The sequence below is a fragment of the Lissotriton helveticus genome, chromosome 7 (genome assembly GCF_964261635.1).
Source record: "Lissotriton helveticus chromosome 7, aLisHel1.1, whole genome shotgun sequence".
In the NCBI taxonomy this organism is placed as follows: domain Eukaryota; kingdom Metazoa; phylum Chordata; class Amphibia; order Caudata; family Salamandridae; genus Lissotriton; species Lissotriton helveticus.
The window spans coordinates 298,990,538-299,012,773 of record NC_136068.1 but is presented as its reverse complement, the minus strand read 5'-3'; the positions used below and the strand labels follow the sequence as shown (position 1 = coordinate 299,012,773).

Sequence of the window (22,236 nt, the reverse complement as noted above, 5' to 3'; positions counted from 1 at the left end):
GCTAAAATGGACACAGGAAGCCAGAAAATCAACTTGGTCCTTAAATCACACACATCTTCACACATCGAGAAAAGAGAACTTTCTTCAGTGAACTTCACAGCCAATCCTATACCAGGCGGTGTAGCATGGGACAAAACTGATTATGAAATCTATGGTCCGGTTGAAATCCTGAAGTATCCACACCAATTCAAGATCTCATTGAGTGACTTTGTAAAACCAAGTACATTTGCTGATGATTGGGACTTTGAAAGTATTAATGATATGATGTCTGATCTTGTGATGTCTGCTAAATTTACAGAACATGATTATTTGCAGGGTTCGTCTAATTATGATCAGATGTTCTGCTACAACCACTATGGTAACCATTATCTACACAAATCTGCACAACCTAGAAATGTTTTAAATTATGACCAATGGGAACATTGTGCTACTCCTCCAAAAGGTAGCTCGAAAACATTTTATGATAAATATTCATACTTTTCAGGGTTTAACACAAGTAATGCAGAAACATTTTATTTCAAATTGTCAAATAAGACAGGTATGAAGACCATGCTTACAAACACAAAATTGATATATTCAGATTCATTTTTTGAGCAAATGAATACATTTGGTTTTGATTTCTGGAACAATAATATTGAAGCAAAAACTGTTTGGGGTACAAGAGATTGGCAAGTACAAGGTATAGAATCATTGTTTAGAGCCTGCATGATCCCAGAACAAATTATATTTTTGAATGACACTATTCAACAAACTACCTGTCTTGGCTTAGCCAAAATCAAAGATTTAAACAAACCGTCTATTCCAAAGCCAACAGTGAATGATAATAGCTCTATAGATGTTGAGAGAGACGTAAACCATATACTAAACCAGAACAGAACACATCCTGAATGGAAAGAATGGTTGATCTGGCCCACAGATACAAATAACTGTCAAGACAGATTCCTGAAAAAAATACAGGGGTTCACATTGACCAGGCCAGACCCTAGATATTCCCAAAGACAACATCCAGGGATAGTAACCACTTACAGCGTGGGCAAGCTCTGCCTTCAATGGCTACAAACGTCCACACTGGCAGAAATTAAGCAACACCTAACTTTACTTACAGAAGGTGCTGACTTGCGTGATTTCATTATGGGACCACGCAAACAACGTCAAAAACGTTTCATAGCGGCCTCTATATATGCAGCTTATAACGAAGCCTGGAAAGAAACTCAAATTGAGACAGCAGAGAAAATACGGGAAATTGACCGTATTAATTTGGAAAAATCACTTTCTGTGGTGGACAATGGGTTAATGACTCTGTCCTCCAGAATATATTCTCTGGACAGCATTGTGTCTTCAGCAATCGATATAATATCGCAAGACTTACTGATGTTACAACACGGTCAGTCCCAATTGCGTTCTATTGACCAGCTTGGCTGGACGTTACAAAATCTGCGTTCAGGCTATGTGCCTTGGCGTTTAATCAACACAACGTCATTATTTTATATCTTTAACCTTACTGATAAACAAATCAGTTTGGCACAGAAGGGTGCTGACTATACAATTCTGAAGAAAATGGAGTTAGGTCCTGGGACATACAGTGGGTTGGACCTTTAGAGTAATAGGAAATAGTGAAATACCCCCTGTATTATTTCTTTTTGTCTCAACGCTTAAGAAGCACAAACTGGTTTAGTATAGTTTATGCAGTATTGTTTATTTATACCTTTTTTTTAATTTACTTTATCACAAATTTTTAAATTCATTAATATCTGAGAACAAATACTATCACAAACAATTACAATACAATTAACATCACAATTCAACATACATATTTACAATCACATTTATATACAATCAATAAATCGAATCCAATTGTCTTTTTCAGCAGACATTCGTTAAGGTAAGAGTTAATTGATAACACTAGTGACAATGCCATGCAGCATTAACCTGAACAGTCCATTACTTTTGAACCAATATCAGTGAATCAAAAATACATGAAAACAAAATCTATTTAAATTTTCAGAAAAACAGTAACAAGAATTATTCGCTGAAGACCACAGGTTAATTTCTTGGTCAACTGGACACTCTAGGTCTATTTTTCGAAATGCCGACGCGTTTCAAACCCTGTCACTTCAGTTATTGGGTTCTCATCAGGGCTCTTTCCTTTTTAGTTGTCTGTGAAATATATGGAAAAGAGCTTAGTTTTAATATTTAGTTTTCCTAATAGCTTCCTCATTTTGCTTTTCCCTTTAAACTACTGAAATTTACCTGGCTTCCAGTTTTTGCCTGTCCGAGGGCTCTCTCAGTTAAAAAGCCGGGTCAAGCTTCGTGCTTCCTAAAATACAAGTATTTAGGGTAAGCCTTCACTCTTAGAGCGAATAGGTTGATCATCCAAATGTTTTAAGCTCTCTTATTTTTAAAAAAAGAACATACCTTCCTGTGTCCTCTGATTAGTGTGGACACTTTTGGGTACTTGTCTTTTGTTTTTCTTGATTGTCGGCGGTTTATAGCGATTTTATGCAACCACCTGCAATTCACAATACGAAAAATATTTTCAGTGAAGTTATCGTATGTTTAAACTTGCCGCGCTCGCGGGCGGGGGGACATACCTTCTTTCTAGAAGAGCGAACACCTCGTTTATCGTCTTTCAATTTTTAGACTGGAACTACTTTCTCACGCCCGTCAAGGCCATCTTTCAAGCTTGCCTGTATATACAAGAACGGGCGTTCAATTAAAATCTTCCGTTTTCGAGTATCTTTCTTATTTATTTCTAACACTACGTTTTTGGCTTCTTACCTGTTTGGTTCTGGCTCCGAGTTCAACTGAATCGAGCGTTAGGTATGGCGGCCATCTTTTAGTGTGTTTTTATACTCGTTAGTTTGTTATGGCAAGAGTGGCGGCCATCTTTTAGTATAGTATGCCGAATTATTAGTATATCTACAGTCTTGATATTTCAGATAGAGTGTTCAGCCCAGTCATGGCGCTATCAAATTTTAGAATTAGATAGGCTTCTTTTTTCAACAGTAGTGTTTCAATATCTGTACTTTTTTTACGCTGATCGGTTGTGAACAATATGGACCATTTGAAATCATTTTCTCCATGTTGGTTAGCAATAAAGTGCTCGACCATTGGGGCAGATGCGACTTTATTTTTAATTCTCGATCTGTGCTGAGTTATTCGCACATTTATTTGCTGAGTAGTTTTGCCAATATATAGCTTTTGGCAGGGGCATAAAATGCTGTAAACCACATTTCGTGTCCGGCAATTGGAGAATCCAGTATGTTTCCATTTTATGTTTTTGTGCTGGAAGTCTTTTCCCTCAATTGTACTCGCACATGACACGCAATTCCCACATTTATGGTGGCCTTCTGTGGGTTTCATTCCCCATTGTGACAGTAAGTCACTTCTCGGTTTGGGTAGGGCTATGTCTGCCTGAATCACTTGTTGGCCAATACTTTTGTTTCTTTTGTACGCGAAGAGCGGACGAGGGAACGGGCACTCTAGGTTTTCTAACAGGTGCCAATTTCTTAATACCATCTGTCTCAGCCTATTGGTGTCAGGGCCAAATGTCGTTACACACACGAGTCTATCTAGTGTACCTTTTTCTTTTTTCTCTAATAGACTCTCTCGTGGTGTGTATCTTGCTCTCTTGTAAGAGTGCTTTAAAAGTTTTTTTGGGTAACCTCTGTATTTCAATTCTTCGCAGAATTTTCCAGCGTGTTGGTCAAAGTCCGTTATTTCTGTACAGTTTCTTCTTATTCTGAGTAGTTGGCCATAAGGCAAGTTGGCCTTCAGGTTTCTGGGGTGGGCACTCTGATGGTGTAAAATTGTATTGCGGTCAGTTTTTTTCTTGAATAAGGAGGATTTCAAAGCCCCTTCTTGACATGTGATTTCAATGTCTAGAAACGTCATTCTGGCACTACTCGAGTCGATGGAGAATTTAATATCCTGGTGCCTTGTATTAAGCCAAGTGTGGAACTCCATCAGTTCCGTGTGACTCCCCTGCCACAGGAGCCACACGTCATCGATGTAGCGGTACCACTGTTTGATATGTGGTTTGAACGGATTAATATTGTCCACAAACCTTTTTTCGTATTCCGCCATAAAAAGGACGGCCATCTCAGGGGCATAAGGGCAACCCATCGCGGTCCCCTTAATTTGCATATAAAACTGGTCGTTAAATTTGAAGTAGTTTTTTCTAAGTGCCACTTCTGCCAGTTTTAAAATGAATGGAGTTGGGACTCTATGTGGTCGCTCTCTAGTTTCTAGGTAGAGCTCCATAACTTCTAGTGCTTCCTCTTGTGGTATCTGGGTATACAATGACGTTACGACGATTTCACTGTACCAATAAATGGTTTTAAAAAGAAGTCCACATACTTCGCAATGGTACTGTGGCCTAGAGAGAAATACATAGCAGAGGCAACATCACAAGTTTCCAATACAGTGTGGTATAGGAAACTACAGGAGGATCCCGTAAAAGGAATCCAGGGCATAATTGCCGAAACCATCAGGCAAGGAAGAGAGGAAGGATTTGTGGGTTTAAAAGAAAGCGAGTTCTTGGTGAAGAAATATCCTAGAACTCCGATACTCTACTTTCTCCCAAAGATCCACAAGAATGAAAGAGACCCCCCAGGACGTCCAATAGTGTCTGGGTGTGATTCATGCTTGGAGCCCATTGTGTAGTATGTGGACTTCTTTTTAAAACCATTTATTGGTACAGTGAAATCATACTTAAGAGACACCACCGACTTTCTGCTGAAAGTCGAAAAAACTGACTTTGACCCTGATTCTGAACTCATGGTAACAATGGACGTAACGTCATTGTATACCCAGATACCACAAGAGGAAGCACTAGAAGTTATGGAGCTCTACCTAGAAACTAGAGAGCGACCACATAGAGTCCCAACTCCATTCATTTTAAAACTGGCAGAAGTGGCACTTAGAAAAAACTACTTCAAATTTAACGACCAGTTTTATATGCAAATTAAGGGGACCGCGATGGGTTGCCCTTATGCCCCTGAGATGGCCGTCCTTTTTATGGCGGAATACGAAAAAAGGTTTGTGGACAATAATAATCCGTTCAAACCACATATCAAACAGTGGTACCGCTACATCGATGACGTGTGGCTCATGTGGCAGGGGAGTCACACGGAACTGATGGAGTTCCACACTTGGCTTAATACAAGGCACCAGGATATTAAATTCTCCATCGACTCGAGTAGTGCCAGAATGACGTTTCTAGACATTGAAATCACATGTCAAGAAGGGGCTTTGAAATCCTCCTTATTCAAGAAAAAAACTGACCGCAATACAATTTTACACCATCAGAGTGCCCACCCCAGAAACCTGAAGGCCAACTTGCCTTATGGCCAACTACTCAGAATAAGAAGAAACTGTACAGAAATAACGGACTTTGACCAACACGCTGGAAAATTCTGCGAAGAATTGAAATACAGAGGTTACCCAAAAAAACTTTTAAAGCACTCTTACAAGAGAGCAAGATACACACCACGAGAGAGTCTATTAGAGAAAAAAGAAAAAGGTACACTAGATAGACTCGTGTGTGTAACGACATTTGGCCCTGACACCAATAGGCTGAGACAGATGGTATTAAGAAATTGGCACCTGTTAGAAAACCTAGAGTGCCCGTTCCCTCGTCCGCTCTTCGCGTACATAAGAAACAAAAGTATTGGCCAACAAGTGATTCAGGCAGACATAGCCCTACCCAAACCGAGAAGTGACTTACTGTCACAATGGGGAATGAAACCCACAGAAGGCCACCATAAATGTGGGAATTGCGTGTCATGTGCAAGTACAATTGAGGGAAAAGACTTCCAGCACAAAAACATAAAATGGAAACATACTGGATTCTCCAATTGCCGGACACGAAATGTGGTTTACAGCATTTTATGCCCCTGCCAAAAGCTATATATTGGCAAAACTACTCAGCAAATAAATGTGCGAATAACTCAGCACAGATCGAGAATTAAAAATAAAGTCGCATCTGCCCCAGTGGTCGAGCACTTTATTGCTAACCAACATGGAGAAAATGATTTCAAATGGTCCATATTGTTCACAACCGATCAGCGTAAAAAAAGTACAGATATTGAAACACTACTGTTGAAAAAAGAAGCCTATCTAATTCTAAAATTTGATAGCGCCATGACTGGGCTGAACACTCTATCTGAAATATCAAGACTGTAGATATACTAATAATTCGGCATACTATACTAAAAGATGGCCGCCACTCTTGCCATAACAAACTAACGAGTATAAAAACACACTAAAAGATGGCCGCCATACCTAACGCTCGATTCAGTTGAACTCGGAGCCAGAACCAAACAGGTAAGAAGCCAAAAACGTAGTGTTAGAAATAAATAAGAAAGATACTCGAAAACGGAAGATTTTAATTGAACGCCCGTTCTTGTATATACAGGCAAGCTTGAAAGATGGCCTTGACGGGCGTGAGAAAGTAGTTCCAGTCTAAAAATTGAAAGACGATAAACGAGGTGTTCGCTCTTCTAGAAAGAAGGTATGTCCCCCCGCCCGCGAGCGCGGCAAGTTTAAACATACGATAACTTCACTGAAAATATTTTTCGTATTGTGAATTGCAGGTGGTTGCATAAAATCGCTATAAACCGCCGACAATCAAGAAAAACAAAAGACAAGTACCCAAAAGTGTCCACACTAATCAGAGGACACAGGAAGGTATGTTCTTTTTTTAAAAATAAGAGAGCTTAAAACATTTGGATGATCAACCTATTCGCTCTAAGAGTGAAGGCTTACCCTAAATACTTGTATTTTAGGAAGCACGAAGCTTGACCCGGCTTTTTAACTGAGAGAGCCCTCGGACAGGCAAAAACTGGAAGCCAGGTAAATTTCAGTAGTTTAAAGGGAAAAGCAAAATGAGGAAGCTATTAGGAAAACTAAATATTAAAACTAAGCTCTTTTCCATATATTTCACAGACAACTAAAAAGGAAAGAGCCCTGATGAGAACCCAATAACTGAAGTGACAGGGTTTGAAACGCGTCGGCATTTCGAAAAATAGACCTAGAGTGTCCAGTTGACCAAGAAATTAACCTGTGGTCTTCAGCGAATAATTCTTGTTACTGCAATTTTTTTCTGAAAATTTAAATAGATTTTGTTTTCATGTATTTTTGATTCACTGATATTGGTTCAAAAGTAATGGACTGTTCAGGTTAATGCTGCATGGCATTGTCACTAGTGTTATCAATTAACTCTTACCTTAACGAATGTCTGCTGAAAAAGACAATTGGATTCGATTTATTGATTGTATATAAATGTGATTGTAAATATGTATGTTGAATTGTGATGTTAATTGTATTGTAATTGTTTGTGATAGTATTTGTTCTCAGATATTAATGAATTTAAAAATTTGTGATAAAGTAAATTTAAAAAAAAGGTATAAATAAACAATACTGCATAAACTATACTAAACCAGTTTGTGCTTCTTAAGCGTTGAGACAAAAAGAAATAATACAGGGGGTATTTCACTATTTCCTATGACTATACAATTCTGAGCATTGAAAAAATTGAGAGATTACCATTGACAATGTCAGAACGACCTGTCATTGAATGGATAATACATGGAATAATAAATATTCCAATAACTACTTTCCAGTTTCAATACTGCCAAAAATATATACAGGCAGGCCAGTATGAAAGGTTGGGTAAAGGGTACATTAAGTCAACATGGAACTTGCCCTATACACACGAATGTGTCAGTAATAAAGGCCAGAAAGTGTTTCTTAGTGGCAATAATTGTGCAAGATCACTAAGCGGTACACTTCTGTGTCAGGGTATTAGCTTGCATGGAGCCTGTGAAGGGACTTCAAATAACCTTTCATGTTACCAGCTAGGCACACCTGCAACACAAATAGAACCATTCTTTAGGAGACTCTCGAACGGGAGTTACATTCTAATTGTAGATCGCAGATGTTGTAGTTTGCTGCCCGGAATACCTTATCTCATAACCGTGACTAGGAAGGTCATGTGCTGTGAACGAGTATTGTTCCCGAACGATTCTCCAGACAGGGAGGCAAGGTTATGGCCCGATTTGAAAATTGCTTCTATTCGAATTGATACTTTAAGCAGAATGAAGACAGTGCTCCTACAGACGCCGACCAGGCTAACGTCATCAAAAGAAACGTATGATCTCCAAGTTGCAAGGACAACGGCAGAGATTCATTCATTGTTATCGACTAATTCCCCCATACATTTCGCAGAAATACTGAACGAGATCTTAAATATTTCTGATACCAGTGGTGTCTCAAGTGTATTTAAGACAGTGTTTTCAGGAGTTTTAACACCATTCAAAGCCATCCTGGGTATTTTTCCAGACTTTGTCCATTCCATTTTTGGCGGACTTCCTCTACTTTTGGGACTGGTGGCAGGTGTCCTATTTTTTATCCTGTTATTTCGCTATGGCAAACCATGTCACAGACAAAACACCTGCGACAAGGGAAGAAACGATCCTAGCCATTGGCTACCGGGACCGCATAACTAAAGTCCTTGGACTAGCACGGCTTCGAGACTTGAACATGACTTGGTCTCTTTCATTTAGACCGATGTGGCAACGTTGTGTTATGCCTGTAGTAAGGTGCTTGTTATGCGGCGAAGAATGCGTGTTGGACACATGTTTGACACTACAATCGGATGTGCCATTGGACGCAGAAACCTTGTTGGGTCCGGTAACGGCTCATGCATTGTGCTGCCCCCAGCGGCTACCTATCCTGATGACGGCATTCGTGGAGACTTCACCACTACGATTGAGGGGTAGTGAAGTACGAGATGAAAGCAGCATCGATCAGGTACAACCTTCAGTCAGCTATGCTGATCAAAACATCAATGAAGGCAATCATGCTCATGAATGCATGGTAACAACTTTTACAGACTTAGTAGAACTTTCGCAAGAAGCTGTTGACAGTTTTTTCATCAGTCTAAATGATATGATGTTTTCACCAGAGCAGAAGGAATAACTTTGAGCAAGCTAGCACACGGAGTTCCCTACATCCTGAATTTGGCCTTCAACTTTTCAAAAGCGATATGGGAATTTTTTCTCATCAGTGTGAAGACAGCGAGAACCTTTTTTCCCAATTCCAAAATATTTACAATTTTTTGGGACACTTATCTTCTGCTTAAAGTAGACATTATTCTTAGAGAACTGAATTTCTTTTTTAGGTAGTCAAGAGACATTAGCTACCCTCTAGCATTTTCATACAAAACTTTATGATTGTGATGAAATGGTCTCGCACTTTTCTTCTGTATTAAGCCATTTCATGTGTAGTTTACGCATTTATTCGTGCTGAGTTTAAAATATGCGTTATATGTTTAGCATTATTATACTGCCTGTGCATATAGTACATATGATTGTGTTTCGTATATTTCATAATTCCAACTTTCAGAATGCATATGAATGTATTTTGGGGTGGTACGGTATACACAAACGCTACTAGTTTCACTATGCCTAGATTTGTAAATATGGACATAGTCTACGTGGAGTGGGTGTGATGTATTTCTATAGGTACTGTATCGATCCCCCTATTCCTGACCCTGGTTTGGTTAATAATTAACTAGCAGCCATCTAACGGTGCAAAAACCGTTATCTGATTAAGCCACACCACTGCACAGAAGCGCGTTATCTGATTAGGTCATAACGCATGCCATCTAATTAGGCAAGCGATATTCCTCCAGCCCCTGATAAGGCATACGGAGTTCTCAAAACAAATCAAAGCTACAGCGACCTGGGAAATTCCCGTAGCCATTGTTTTGATTTTACCGAGAACTTCAGTAAAAGAATGTGCGAACGAACCCGTTCGTATGACATCCTTATTGACGTATATATGTCCATCCTTACGTCAATCTCGGCACCTTTCAGATATAAATATTACCGACATTGCCTTAAGCAAACACACGAGGTGGTGACGAGATTGGAGCAGCGAGACTTGCCGAGGAGCCCAGCTGAGAGCGAAGCCCACAGACGCTGCCCCACCTTCCTGACGCGCTGAGAACGAGACGCTGCCTTTCTCCTGCCGAGAAATCCAGCTCCTGCGCTTCCACGCAACCCTCGCAGGCAGCTGGAATATCAAGACCTGGGATAAGAGATACCAGCCCTCAAACCTTCTAGATCCCAGGTACAGAACTGAATAACCCCTTGCAGAGAATTCTTGAGTCAGTCCCTTCGCAAAACAAACTTAACTTAAACTGCTACTTATCTACTCCCGCCCACGTATTAGGCTTAGGTCAGGTACACTGGGGTAGGCGTGATGAGAAGCACCAGTTGAGTACGATTAGTCAAATGTATATCTGTATGTATATATTTTATCCATTTTAAAGTATCATATGGCTCAGAAACCATATCAATGCTTTAACAGTATTATTTTATAATTCTGTCTTTACTGTATGCACTTTACTTAACTACAAGTATTAAAATAGTAGCGATTCATTTCTCTTGTACGAGAAAAGAGACTGATCAATAAATACCATCTTTTATTGAACACGCCCGTCTCTTCCTTTTCTCTACAATCTGGTGAAACTAAGAATGCACTGAACTGACTGAGTAAAATAAGTTGTCTTTTGTTTTCACACGACTCTAGAGATACACTCTTGATTAGGGGAGAGCAAAGTTGTCATGTTCTATGGTTGTCAGAAACTAAATCCCTTCTTGTCTATCCAGGGAGGTTAAAATCCTCCTTGCCTATTCGAGAAAGTTTCTAGTGAACTCTGAGCTAGCTGGCAAACACAAAACTTTAAGTCTAATATCGTCGGTAGAAGACCTAGTTAACCTCTGCCCTAGGTCTATACTATTGAAGATATTATTCCAATGCGCAGAGCCTATTGGGATAATAGGAACTACACTACAGTGTTTTCAATTTAGCTTCTGGAGTATCTTCCATAACTTCTATGAGAAATTCATGTTGGAAAACAGTTTTCTCTCAAACATGGCTACTCAAATCGTAGCATATGGTCAGTATTTTTTACTAGGTAAAATCACCTGAGAACTCACTAGAGCTCCTAAGATGTGTATAGCACCACCAACAATTGATTTATATTGTGACTAAAATCTGTTATCACCCTTTAAATATGCTCATTTTCGGATGTATGACATTACAACGCATGCTTTTACCATGCATGCCTTTACAACGCAGTTTTTAGAACGCATGCCTTTACAACCAATAGCGCTTAGGGGTGCTGGATAGTGAATAGTTTAATTTACTATTCCAACTCCAGTCCCCATGTATAGTAGGGAAGGTGTTGGATAGTAAATTAAATCTATTCCCTATCCTAGAGCGCCCCCCAGCGCTATGCGTTGTAATGACATGCGTTGTAATAGTTGCGTCGTAAAGGCACTGCGTGGTAAAAGTTGCGTTGTAAAGGATGTTTCCCCTCATTTTCGTGACCCTCAAAACCTGGTATTCACTACAATGCTTTTAAATCTGGACTAAGTCCCTTAGTACTGTATTGGCTTCCACAACAATGTTGTCTATGTTGGGGCCAGACAATTAAAGAGGCATCCTTGGGAATTCCCCCACATGTTCCTGTGTCCTCACCCTGCCCCTTTACTTATTTTTTTAAATCAATTTCAGGATGCAGTGGCCATGTCCTTGAATTCTGTAATGGCTGCTAGAGCCAATGGTGGCTCCCAGAGGGAGTGCTGTGGGACGGGGTGGGGTAGGGGTAGGGCGGGGAGTACTGGTGTTGGACATACGACGGCAAGGATTAAATTAAGTGAATAATTCAATAAAACTATTTATCTTGTGCTCGCTGAATCGCCAACTCGGCAATGCAGCGTGCCCAAGGTAAATAGTTTTATTTATTTATTTATTTACTTTACTCCTTGCCGTCGTATGTCCGACTCCACTACCGCCCACCCTGCCCCTCCCCATACCGCCTCACCACCCGCAGCACTCCCTCTGCATATATCTCATGTTGTCGTTAGCCAATCAAGATAGACTAGTCCATTTTAAATTGACCTATCAGAGTTTATCTGGCAAGCAATGGTCTAGATATGCCTAACCTAACCACTCCCTGCCCAACTTGAGTCCCTCTTTAAATGCTAATTTCTTCAAAATGACTCAAGAGATTGCCATAAAATCACAAAATTTTGTGAAACAACAACGGTCCATGCAAAAGAATTATATGCAAAGCAATGAATATAGACTGAATCAGTTCTATATTTGGGGCGACATGTCCAGCCGGAAAGAGGTCTTCAATTTTTTACTCAATTGAAATATTTCATACACAGGAATACCTTCAACAAATCACCAGTGTGGGGCACACGCCTGTACCCAAACACAGTCAGATCAGTACAAAAGGTAAACAGAGGAAAAGAGCAGGGCTTTTCAAGGCAAAAGCAGCGATTTCTGTAAAGTATTGAGTGTACAGAAATATCAGTTAAACACCATTACATATAACATATAAATCAAGCATTTGTATATGGTGTACAATGAGTCGACGGCGTTTCGGTCCCACTACTTAGTCATAGGGACCATCATCAGGACATTTATATTTGCCTTTTACATTATAAGCCTCTAATGCCTAGAGAAGGGAGGGAAAGAGAAAGTATATACACTTAATTTATGAACATTTAAAGCATATTATTGGCATATTTCCAAGTGACTTGAGTGAATGGTGAACCTGTTTTCTGTGAAGTTGCAGATCGGGGTGTAGACTGCGTATGCTAGTGATAAGGTGGGAGAGTGATTTAAAATAAGTGGGGGAGCTGGGCCAGGCAGTGTACATCTGTGTTTGAGATACCTCTTTAGTTTAAAAACCGGCAGTTTTGACGGCGCATTCATGACATAGTTTAAAAAAGCAAACCGTGCAGAAGGTGAAACATTGGGATTTAGCGGAGTGGTGTGTACAGCGAGTTCACGATGGGCAAGTCTGAGTATGAGGTGATAATTACACTAGACTGCATGCAGCATGGAGATTCAAGGCGCAGTGGAGGAGTACGCATACGGTGTGACAAGGAACATTTATACTAAACATTCGGCGGGATTCCGAAATATACGTGCTAGTAGACACGGCGCAGTGGGGGAAGAGTGAGGGATTGCTTACCGGGGGGGAAAGGAAAAAGGTTACCCCGATCGGCACGGGCAAGGGCTAAGAAATTGATAGCCTGGGGAAGCAGCCCTGTAAGTCAAGGAGGACAAAATTAAAGCAAACGGGGAACAAAAAAGGGTTCACAAGGATTAGAAGCGGGCGCAGTGGGGCTCTTACCAGAATCGGGCGCTATTAAGGTGGGCCGCGCTTCATTGATTAAAATCCACGGTACCAGGAGAAAACCTGCTGGGAAAACAGGTCATTTAGGGATTACAGCGTGGTGGAGGGTCGGGAGGGAGAGAGCCACACATCGCTAGACTTACCGATTCAGTCGGTAGTGGAATCTTTTTCCTGGTTTCCTCGAGGGGAGTGCTGGGGGAGGGAATTTGAAGGACTGGAAGGATTCTGATTGGCTGGTAGAAACATGGGTTTTACAGAATCCCGGGGCATAGAAATAGACAATGGTTTCAGTGCGACGGCCATATTGGAGTGGTAGGGTTCTGATTTGCTGGTAGAAACATGGGTGTTACAGAATCCTGGGGCATAGAAATAGACAAGGGTTTCAGTGCTGCGGCCATATTGGAGTGGTAGGGTTAGGGGAGGGAAAAGGAAGTGAAATAAAAGGTGGTGCATTGGTGCAAGTGATTATTACCCGGCGACAGTGAGCAAGAATTTTAAGGTTAATTCACAATAATTCTTAAAAGCATTACGGAAAACATTAAAGAAAATGTCTGATCAAGCAGATCCACAAGGCAACAGAGAAGTCAAAAGCAGAGAATTTAGGAAGGGTCCTCAATTGTTCAGTGGGTTAGAGCTTAGAGGAGGGCAGTCCAATCCTCTTGAAGGTTGAGTCCAGTGTTTAGACTGTCCGTTTTTATTATCCATTTAAGCTCTTCCTTATTGAGCATCCGCGTCAGGTCAACACCTCTTGGTGGTATGATCACTTGGCTGATTACAGTCCAACGTATGCCATTTTCCGTATGACCTTTGTTGGAGAAGTGTTCGACCAGGGGAGCATTTGCTGTACCACATCTAATCCGGCTCCGATGTTGGGAGATTCGCAGTTTGATTTTTTACTTGGTTTGTCCCACGTAAATTAAATCACAAGGACAAAAGATTGCATAGATAATGTTACAACTATTGCAGTTAGTAAAGGTCTTAAGTTCATTCTTCACATCTCTGAATACAAACTCCTTACAGTCAATGGAAAAATCACACACGACACAAGAACCACACTTAGAATGACCTCGGAGAGGTGACAGTGACCAGTGATCATTAAGCGTGGTGTTCACTGTGGTTGAGGATGGAAGGGTTGCCCTAACTAATTGGTCCTTGAGGTTTTTGCTTTTTTTTTAAAGCAAATAGGGTGCATTCCCACTGCAGTAGTCCAGAGTTTAGTATGTGCCATTTTTTTTTTATACTTTGTTTGACTCAGTTGGAGACAGTGGAAAAGGTAGTGACACAGACCACTTTGTCAGTTGTTTGTTTGGGTTTAGGTTCCAATAGGGTCTCACGAGGGCAGTACCAAGCCCTTTTCATTGAGTTTTTAACTAAGCGTCTTGGGTAGCCCCTAGTTCTTAGTTTAGTAGAGAGGATGTTGGCCTCAGCAAAATAGTCTTCTTTTTGGTAGCAGTTTCTCCTAAGTCTTAGGAATTGGGAGTATGGTAAACTGTCTCTCAGGGCCCTGGGATGACAGCTACCATAACTAAGTAGCATATTTCTCTCGGTGGGTTTACGAAACAAGGATGTGTAGAGTAACCCATCCTTGTGTTGGATAGTTAAATCAAGAAATGGTATATGGGTTTTGCTATGGGTAATGGTGAATGTAAGACCATTACAGTTGTTATTGAGCCAATGCAGGAGGGCCGGAAAAGCATCTGGCGAGCCACCCCAAATGAGGAAAATATCGTCAATGTACCGTTTCCATGTTAGAATGCCCAGATGGAACGGGTTGCTGTCTGTAAGAATTGTGTTACATTCTAGCCAGTCCATGTACAGGATCGCTAGGGTAGTAGCAAAAATTGCGCCCATGGATGTGCCACGGACCTGCTGGTAATACTGGGTGTCAAACATAAAGAAGTTTTGGGTAAGACAAATCTCAAAGAGTTGTATTATAAATAAAGTGGGTACTATGGGGCCTATTATGATTGCGGTGAATCCGCATCCTCGGGGCCGGCGGAAGCCACCGCCGGCCCTGAGGATGCGGATTCACCGCTGCGGTGATTCACAAGACCCCCCGCCAGATTAGGATGGCAGGGGGGTCGGGAAGTCCGTACGCAGCTTTTCCACCACGATCCCGCGGCGGAAAAGCTCTAATATGGTGGCGGTGTCTCTCAGACACCGTCCACCATATTAGGAAATGCCTGAAAAGATGCTTTTCCGCGGCGGATTTTCCGCCGTGGAAAAGCATGTGGTACTTCACTGCGGGGGCCCGTTGCGGGCCCCCTAGGTGAAGGGGGGTGGGGGGTGCACATGGGGGGTACCTATGGTACCCCCCTGCATTTGTATGCAGAGATCGGCAGGCACCGCGTGGTGCCTGCCGCTTTCTGCATACAAATGCAAAGTATGCATTTTTAACATTGCGGCGGGTGCAGCTTGAAGCTGCACCCGTCACAATGTTAAGGATAGAGGATGTGACCGCCACCCTGGCGGTCACATCCTAATCTTCACGGGGGGAACGCCGCTGCCCATGCGGACGTTCCCCCCTACTCTATGGTGGCGGACGGACTCAGGTCCGTCCGCCATCATAATCGGCCCCTATATGTGGGCGTGGTCTAGTGTTAGGTATTGTTTCCATGACTAGGAGCGAGTCTCTCTGAGGTATATTTGTATAGAGAGACTCTACGTCCAGCGTACATAAAGTCTCCTTTTCATGATCGAAGGGATGGTTTTCAATCAGGTTGATCATGTGCATGCTATCTCGAATGAAACACTTGGTTTCGGGCACAAAATCTTTTAGAAAGAAATTAACGTAGTGTCCTAGAGGTTCTAGAACAGAACCGCAACCAGACACGATCAGTCTACAGGGGGGATTGGACAGTCTTTTATGAATCTTTGGGAGGGTATAGATAACCGGAGTTCTTGGGTTGGTAATGTTAAGAAAGTTAAACTCATGCTTACTCAAATAGCCATTCTCGAGGGCATCAATGGTTAGTTGCTTGATTAGTGTCTGTATGCCTTTCGTGGGGTTACAAGGGAGTCTACAATAGTGATCAGTGTTTGAGACTTGGCGTAGTAGTTAGGCCTTGTAGTCATCAATATTTTGTAACACGATCCCGCCACCTTTGTCAGCCGGTTTGATAATCAGGGTGGGGTTATTTTTCAAAGTGGAGATGGCAGTTTTTTTTTCCAAGGAGATGTTGTATGATATAAACAGATGTGTTTTTTCCAAGTCTGAGGTCTCTTTAAGGATGACCTTTTCAAAAGTAATGATCTCTTTGGGGATCATGTTTGAAGTGAGAGAGAAAGTGGATGGGGGTCTGAAAGGTGTGACAACTGTTTTGGGTTCCGAAGGGTTGAGTTCAAAATATGCCCGGAGTCTAAGTTTACGGAAGAAGCCCATTAATTCAGACTGGAGTTCAAGGAAGTTTGGATAGGTAGTGGGAACAAACGACAAGCCTTTACTTAGGATAGAGATTTCTTGGCTGGACAGGGTATGATTGGATATATTAAACACAGGGATGGTTTCAGTGTTGACACTCTCAGTTACCAGTGGTAAAACTTCTGTCTGGTTTGTCTCTCTCCTGGGGGATTGTGCCATCTTGATTGCTGTTTTACTCGTCCTCTCTTTGGAGGCTCGGAGTTGCCTCTGGCTAAAAAATGATTCTGGTTACGTGCAGGGCCACTTGAACCTTCACCAGGGTCAGAACTGTCAGACGATTCTGCCGAGGAATCTGTGAAGCCTACCACAGTGTTTCTTCTGTTAAACCGCCTCAAAGTTTTGGGGTCTGTTGATTAGAATTAAAGTTGCGGTTGGTATAGAAGTCTTTGTGCAAATAAGGATAAGCACGTTCAAGCGTGAAAGATTTAATGTCTTTCTTCACTTTGTTTGACTTCTTATTTTGTTCAATACGGTGGAATTCTTGCACCGTTTTCTCAACTTTCTCAAGTAGTTTTTTGCCATCAGTTACTGTGTTATTGTCAATTATTTGTTTCTCAAGGTCTTTAATAATTTCGTCCAATTTTTTCAGTTCTTCACTCGCAGTTTCTATTCCTAGGACTAACCAATGCCTAGAGCAGGTGGTTCCTATACTACTGAATCCTGTGATGTATTTGGGATTATCGGTGAATACCCCCGGAATGTTCCGAACCTGTAGGCCTAATGGGATAGTGTTAGATTTCAGGTATTGGGTGAGCATGAGAATCATCAGTTCTAGTCGGACATATTTTTTCTTTTGTTTTTTAAGTCATCAGATACGTTAGAGCTCCCAGTAGTGGTATGCTCTTCTTGGTCTGTGAACAAGGAAGGGCCTTCGCAAATCTTTTTTATATATTCAACTGAATACAAAGGGGCTGAGTCAGACATTACAATATGTTGCCAAGTGTGAGGGGGAGAGAGAGGGTGTAAGGGTGTGTACAGAGCCAAGAGATGTAAGGGTAGGGAGGTGAGGACCCACTTGATTGCAAGGGCTTTCCTTGCCTTCCACTTCTTCCACTTCTCCTAAGTGGGTCCTCACCTCCCTACCCTTACATCTCTTGGCTCTGAAAAATAACCCCACCCTGATTATCAAACCGGCTGACAAAGGTGGCGGGATAGTGTTACAAAATATTGATGACTACAAGGACGAACTACTACGCCAAGTCTCAAACACTGATAACTATTGTAGTCTTCCTTGTAACCCCACGAAAGGCATACAGACACTAATCAAGCAACTCACCATGGATGCCCTCGAGAATGGCTATTTGAGTAAGCATGAGTTTAACTTTCTTAACATTACCAACCCAAGAACTCCGGATATCTATACCCTCCCAAAGATTCATAAAAGACTGTCCAATCCCCCCGGTAGACCGATCGTGTCTGGTTGCGGTTCTGTTCTAGAACCTCTAGGACACTACGTTAATTTCTTTCTAAAAGATTTTGTGCCCGAAACCAAGTGTTTCATTCGAGATAGCATGCACATGATCAACCTGATTGAAAACCATCCCTTCGATCATGAAAAGGAGACTTTATGTACCCTGGACGTAGAGTCTCTCTATACAAATATACCTCAGAGAGACTCGCTCCTAGTCATGGAAACAATACTTAACACTAGACCACGCCCACATATAGTACCCACTTTATTTATAATACAACTCCTTGAGATTTGTCTTACCCAAAACTTCTTTATGTTTGACACCCAGTATTACCAGCAGGTCCGTGGCACATCCATGGGCGCAATTTTTGCTCCTACCCTAGCGATCCTGTACATGGACTGGCTAGAATGTAACACAATTCTTACAGACAGCAACCCGTTCCATCTGGGCATTCTAACATGGAAACGGTACATTGACGATATTTTCCTCATTTGGGGTGGCTTGCCAGATGCTTTTCCGGCCCTCCTGCATTGGCTCAATAACAACTGTAATGGTCCTACATTCACCATTACCCATAGCAAAATCCATATCCCATTTCTTGATTTAACTATCCAACACAAGGATGGGTTACTCTACACATCCTTGTTTCGTAAACCCACCGAGAGAAATACGCTACTTAGTTATGGTAGCTGTCATCCCAGGGCCCTGCGAGACAGTTTACCATACTCCCAATTCCTAAGACTTAGGAGAAACTGCTACCAAAAAGAAGACTATTTTGCTGAGGCCAACATCCTCTCTACTAAACTAAGAACTAGGTGCTACCCAAGACGCTTAGTTAAAAACTCAATGAAAAGGGCTTGGTACTGCCCTCGTGAGACCCTATTGGAACCTAAACCCAAACAAACAACTGACAAAGTGGTCTGTGTCACTACCTTTTCCACTGTCTCCAACCGAGTCAAACAAAGTATTAAAAAAAACTGGCACATACTAAACTCTGGACTACTGCAGTGGGAATTCCCCCTATTTGCTTTAAAAAAAAGCAAAAACCTCAAGGACCAATTAGTTAGGGCAACCCTTCCATCCTCAACCACAGTGAACACCACGCTTAATGATCACTGGTCACTGTCACCTCTCCGAGGTCATTCTAAGTGTGGTTCTTGTGTCGTGTGTGATTTTTCCATTGACTGTAAGGAGTTTGTATTCAGAGATGTGAAGAATGAACTTAAGACCTTTACTAACTGCAATAGTTGTAACATTATCTATGCAATCTTTTGTCCTTGTGATTTAATTTACATGGGACAAACCAAGCAAAAAATCAAACTGCGAATCTCCCAACATCGGAGCCGGATTAGATGTGGTACAGCAAATGCTCCCCTGGTCGAACATTTCTCCAACAAAGGTCATACAGAAAATGACATACGTTGGACTGTAATCAGCCAAGTGATCATACCACCAAGAGGTGTTGACCTGACGCGGATGCTCAATAAGGAAGAGCTTAAATGGATAATAAAAACGGACAGTCTAAACACTGAACTCAACCTTCAAGAGGATTGGACTGCCCTCCTCTAAGCTCTAACCCACTGAACAATTGAGGACCCTTCCTAAGTTCTCTGCTTTGGACTTCTCTGTTGCCTTGTGGATCTGCTTGATCAGACGTTTTCTTTAATGTTTTCTGTAATGCTTTTAAGAATTATTGTGAATTAACCTTAAAATTCTTGCTCACTGTCGATGGGTAATAATCACTTGCATCAATGCACCACCTTTTATTTCACTTCCTTTTCCCTCCCCTAACCCTACCACTCCAATATGGCCGCCGCACTGAAACCCTTGTCTATTTCTAAGCCCCAGGATTCTGTAACACCCATGTTTCTACCAGCCAATCAGAACCCTACCACTCCAATATGTCCGTCGCACTGAAACCCTTGTCTATTTCTATGCCCCGGGATTCTGTAACACCCATGTTTCTACCAGCCAATCAGAATCCTTCCAGTCCTTCAAATTCCCTCCCCCAGCACTCCCCTCGAGGAAACCAGGAAACAGATTCCACTACCGACTGAACCGGTAAGTCTAGCGATGTGTGGCTCTCTCCCTCCCGACCCTCCACCACGCTGTAATCCCTAAATGACCTGTTTTCCCAGCAGGTTTTCTCCTGGTACCGCGGATTTTAATCAATGAAGCACGGCCCACCTCAATAGCGCCCGATTCTGGTAAGAGCCCCACTGCGCCCGCTTCTAACCCTTATGAACCCTTTTTTGTTCCCCGTTTGCTCTAATTTTGTCCTCCTTGACTTAGTGGGCTGCTTCCCCAGGCTATCAATTTCTTAGCCCTTGCCCGTGCCGATCGGGGTAACCTTTTTCCTTTCCCCCCCGGTAAGCAATCCCTCACTCTTCCCCCACTGCGCCGTGTCTACTGGCACGTATATTTCGGAATCCCGCCGAATGTTTGGTATAAATGTTCCTTGTCACACCGTATGCATACTCCTCCACTGCGCCTTGAATCTCCATGCCGCATGCAGTCTAGTGTAATTATCACCTCATACTCGGACTTGCCCAACGTGAACCCGCTGTACATACCACTCCTCTAAATCCGAATGTTTCACCTTCTGCATGGTTTGCTTTTTTAAACTATTTCATGAATGCGCCGCCAAAACTGCCGTTTTTTAAACTAAAGAGGTATCTCAAACACAGATGTACACTGCCTGGCCCAGCTCCCCCACTTATTTTAAATCACTCTCCCACCTTATCACTAGCATACGCGGTCTACACCCCGATCTGCAACTTCACAGAAAACAGGTTCACCATTCACTCAAGTCACTTGGAAATATGTCAATAATATGCTTTAAATGTTCATAAATTAAATGTATGTATACTTTCTCTTTCCCTCCCTTCTCTAGGCATTAGAGGCTTATAATGTTAAAGGCAAATATAAATGTCCTGAAGATGGTCCCCATGACTAAGTAGTGGGACTGAAACGCCGTCGACTCATTGTACACCATATACAAATGCTTGATTTATATGTTATATGTAATGGTGTTTAACTGATATTTCTGTACACTCAATACTTTACAGAAATCGCTGCTTTTGCCTTGAAAAGCCCTGCTCTTTTCCTCTGTTTACCTTTTGTACTGATCTGACTGTGTTTGGGTACAGGCTTGTGCCCCACACTGGTGATTTGTTGAAGGTATTCCTGTGTATGAAATATTTCAATTGAGTAAAAAATTGAAGACCTCTGTCCGGCTGGACATGTCGCCCCAAATATAGAACTGATTCAGTCTATATTCATTGCTTTGCATATAATTCTTTTGCATGGACCGTTGTTGTTTCACAAAATATGCTCCCCGAGGTCCGATGCTAATTCACTTGGGGCCCCTTGTTGTCCTTAACATAAAATCACAAAAAGCACACTTTCAGAGTAAAGTCTAATGTTTTTTCTAAATTTGCTGTCATACGTTTCAGCTATTTTGTCTGAATTATGGAGCACGTTTTCTTATGGGAATTAACATGAGAAATAGCACTTTTAGGGGGCTCCATTTTTTGGGCTGGGCCCTGCTTGAAGGATCAGTGTGAAATGCTGCATGGAGAAGCCGAGAGCAATGATCTTTGGTTTTGGAAAATTTTGTGCATATTCTTCAAACAGTGCCAAAGTCATTTGTGAAACAAAAAATGTTTATCCTGTGCAACTGAGCTAACTATAACTACACTTTCCCGGTTGATCATTAGAGAACATGCCATGCGTGATATAATATGTGAGGTGGTAAGCAGTGCATGTTGGGGGCGTTAGTTATAATCAGATCAGTAAACCATAACAAGGGAATTTCGATGGTGTTTTCTTTTTAAAACATTCGTTTTGGTGTTTTTTCAACACCTAGCTATAAAATCACTTTAACCATTGCTCATTTAAGTGACTTTCTAGAGGTTTTTTTAATGTAAGCTGAGATCCTATTACTACATCTAACCCAAACAGCACTTTTACCTTTAGGTTTTTCTGTTCTTTTTTAATCATATTTAGTCAACTCTCCTGCCCAGCCTGGCTTTCGGCCATGCACCATGGGTGTTTAAAGAAGAGCCTGTGCCCAACCCCTCTGTGGTCAGCTAATCTCCAACAGGGCATGGTCGAAGTCTGTCCTCCAGCCAGGCCCTGCACCCAACCCCACCATGAATGGCTAACCTCCCCAT

General features: G+C 41.8%; 1 pseudogene; it reads right to left on the bottom strand.

The window, feature by feature from the left end:
* Positions 1–4,125, bottom strand: part of LOC144769053 (uncharacterized) — a 45,462-nt pseudogene extending 41,337 nt beyond the window's left edge.
* Positions 4,126–22,236: the final 18,111 nt, after the last annotated feature.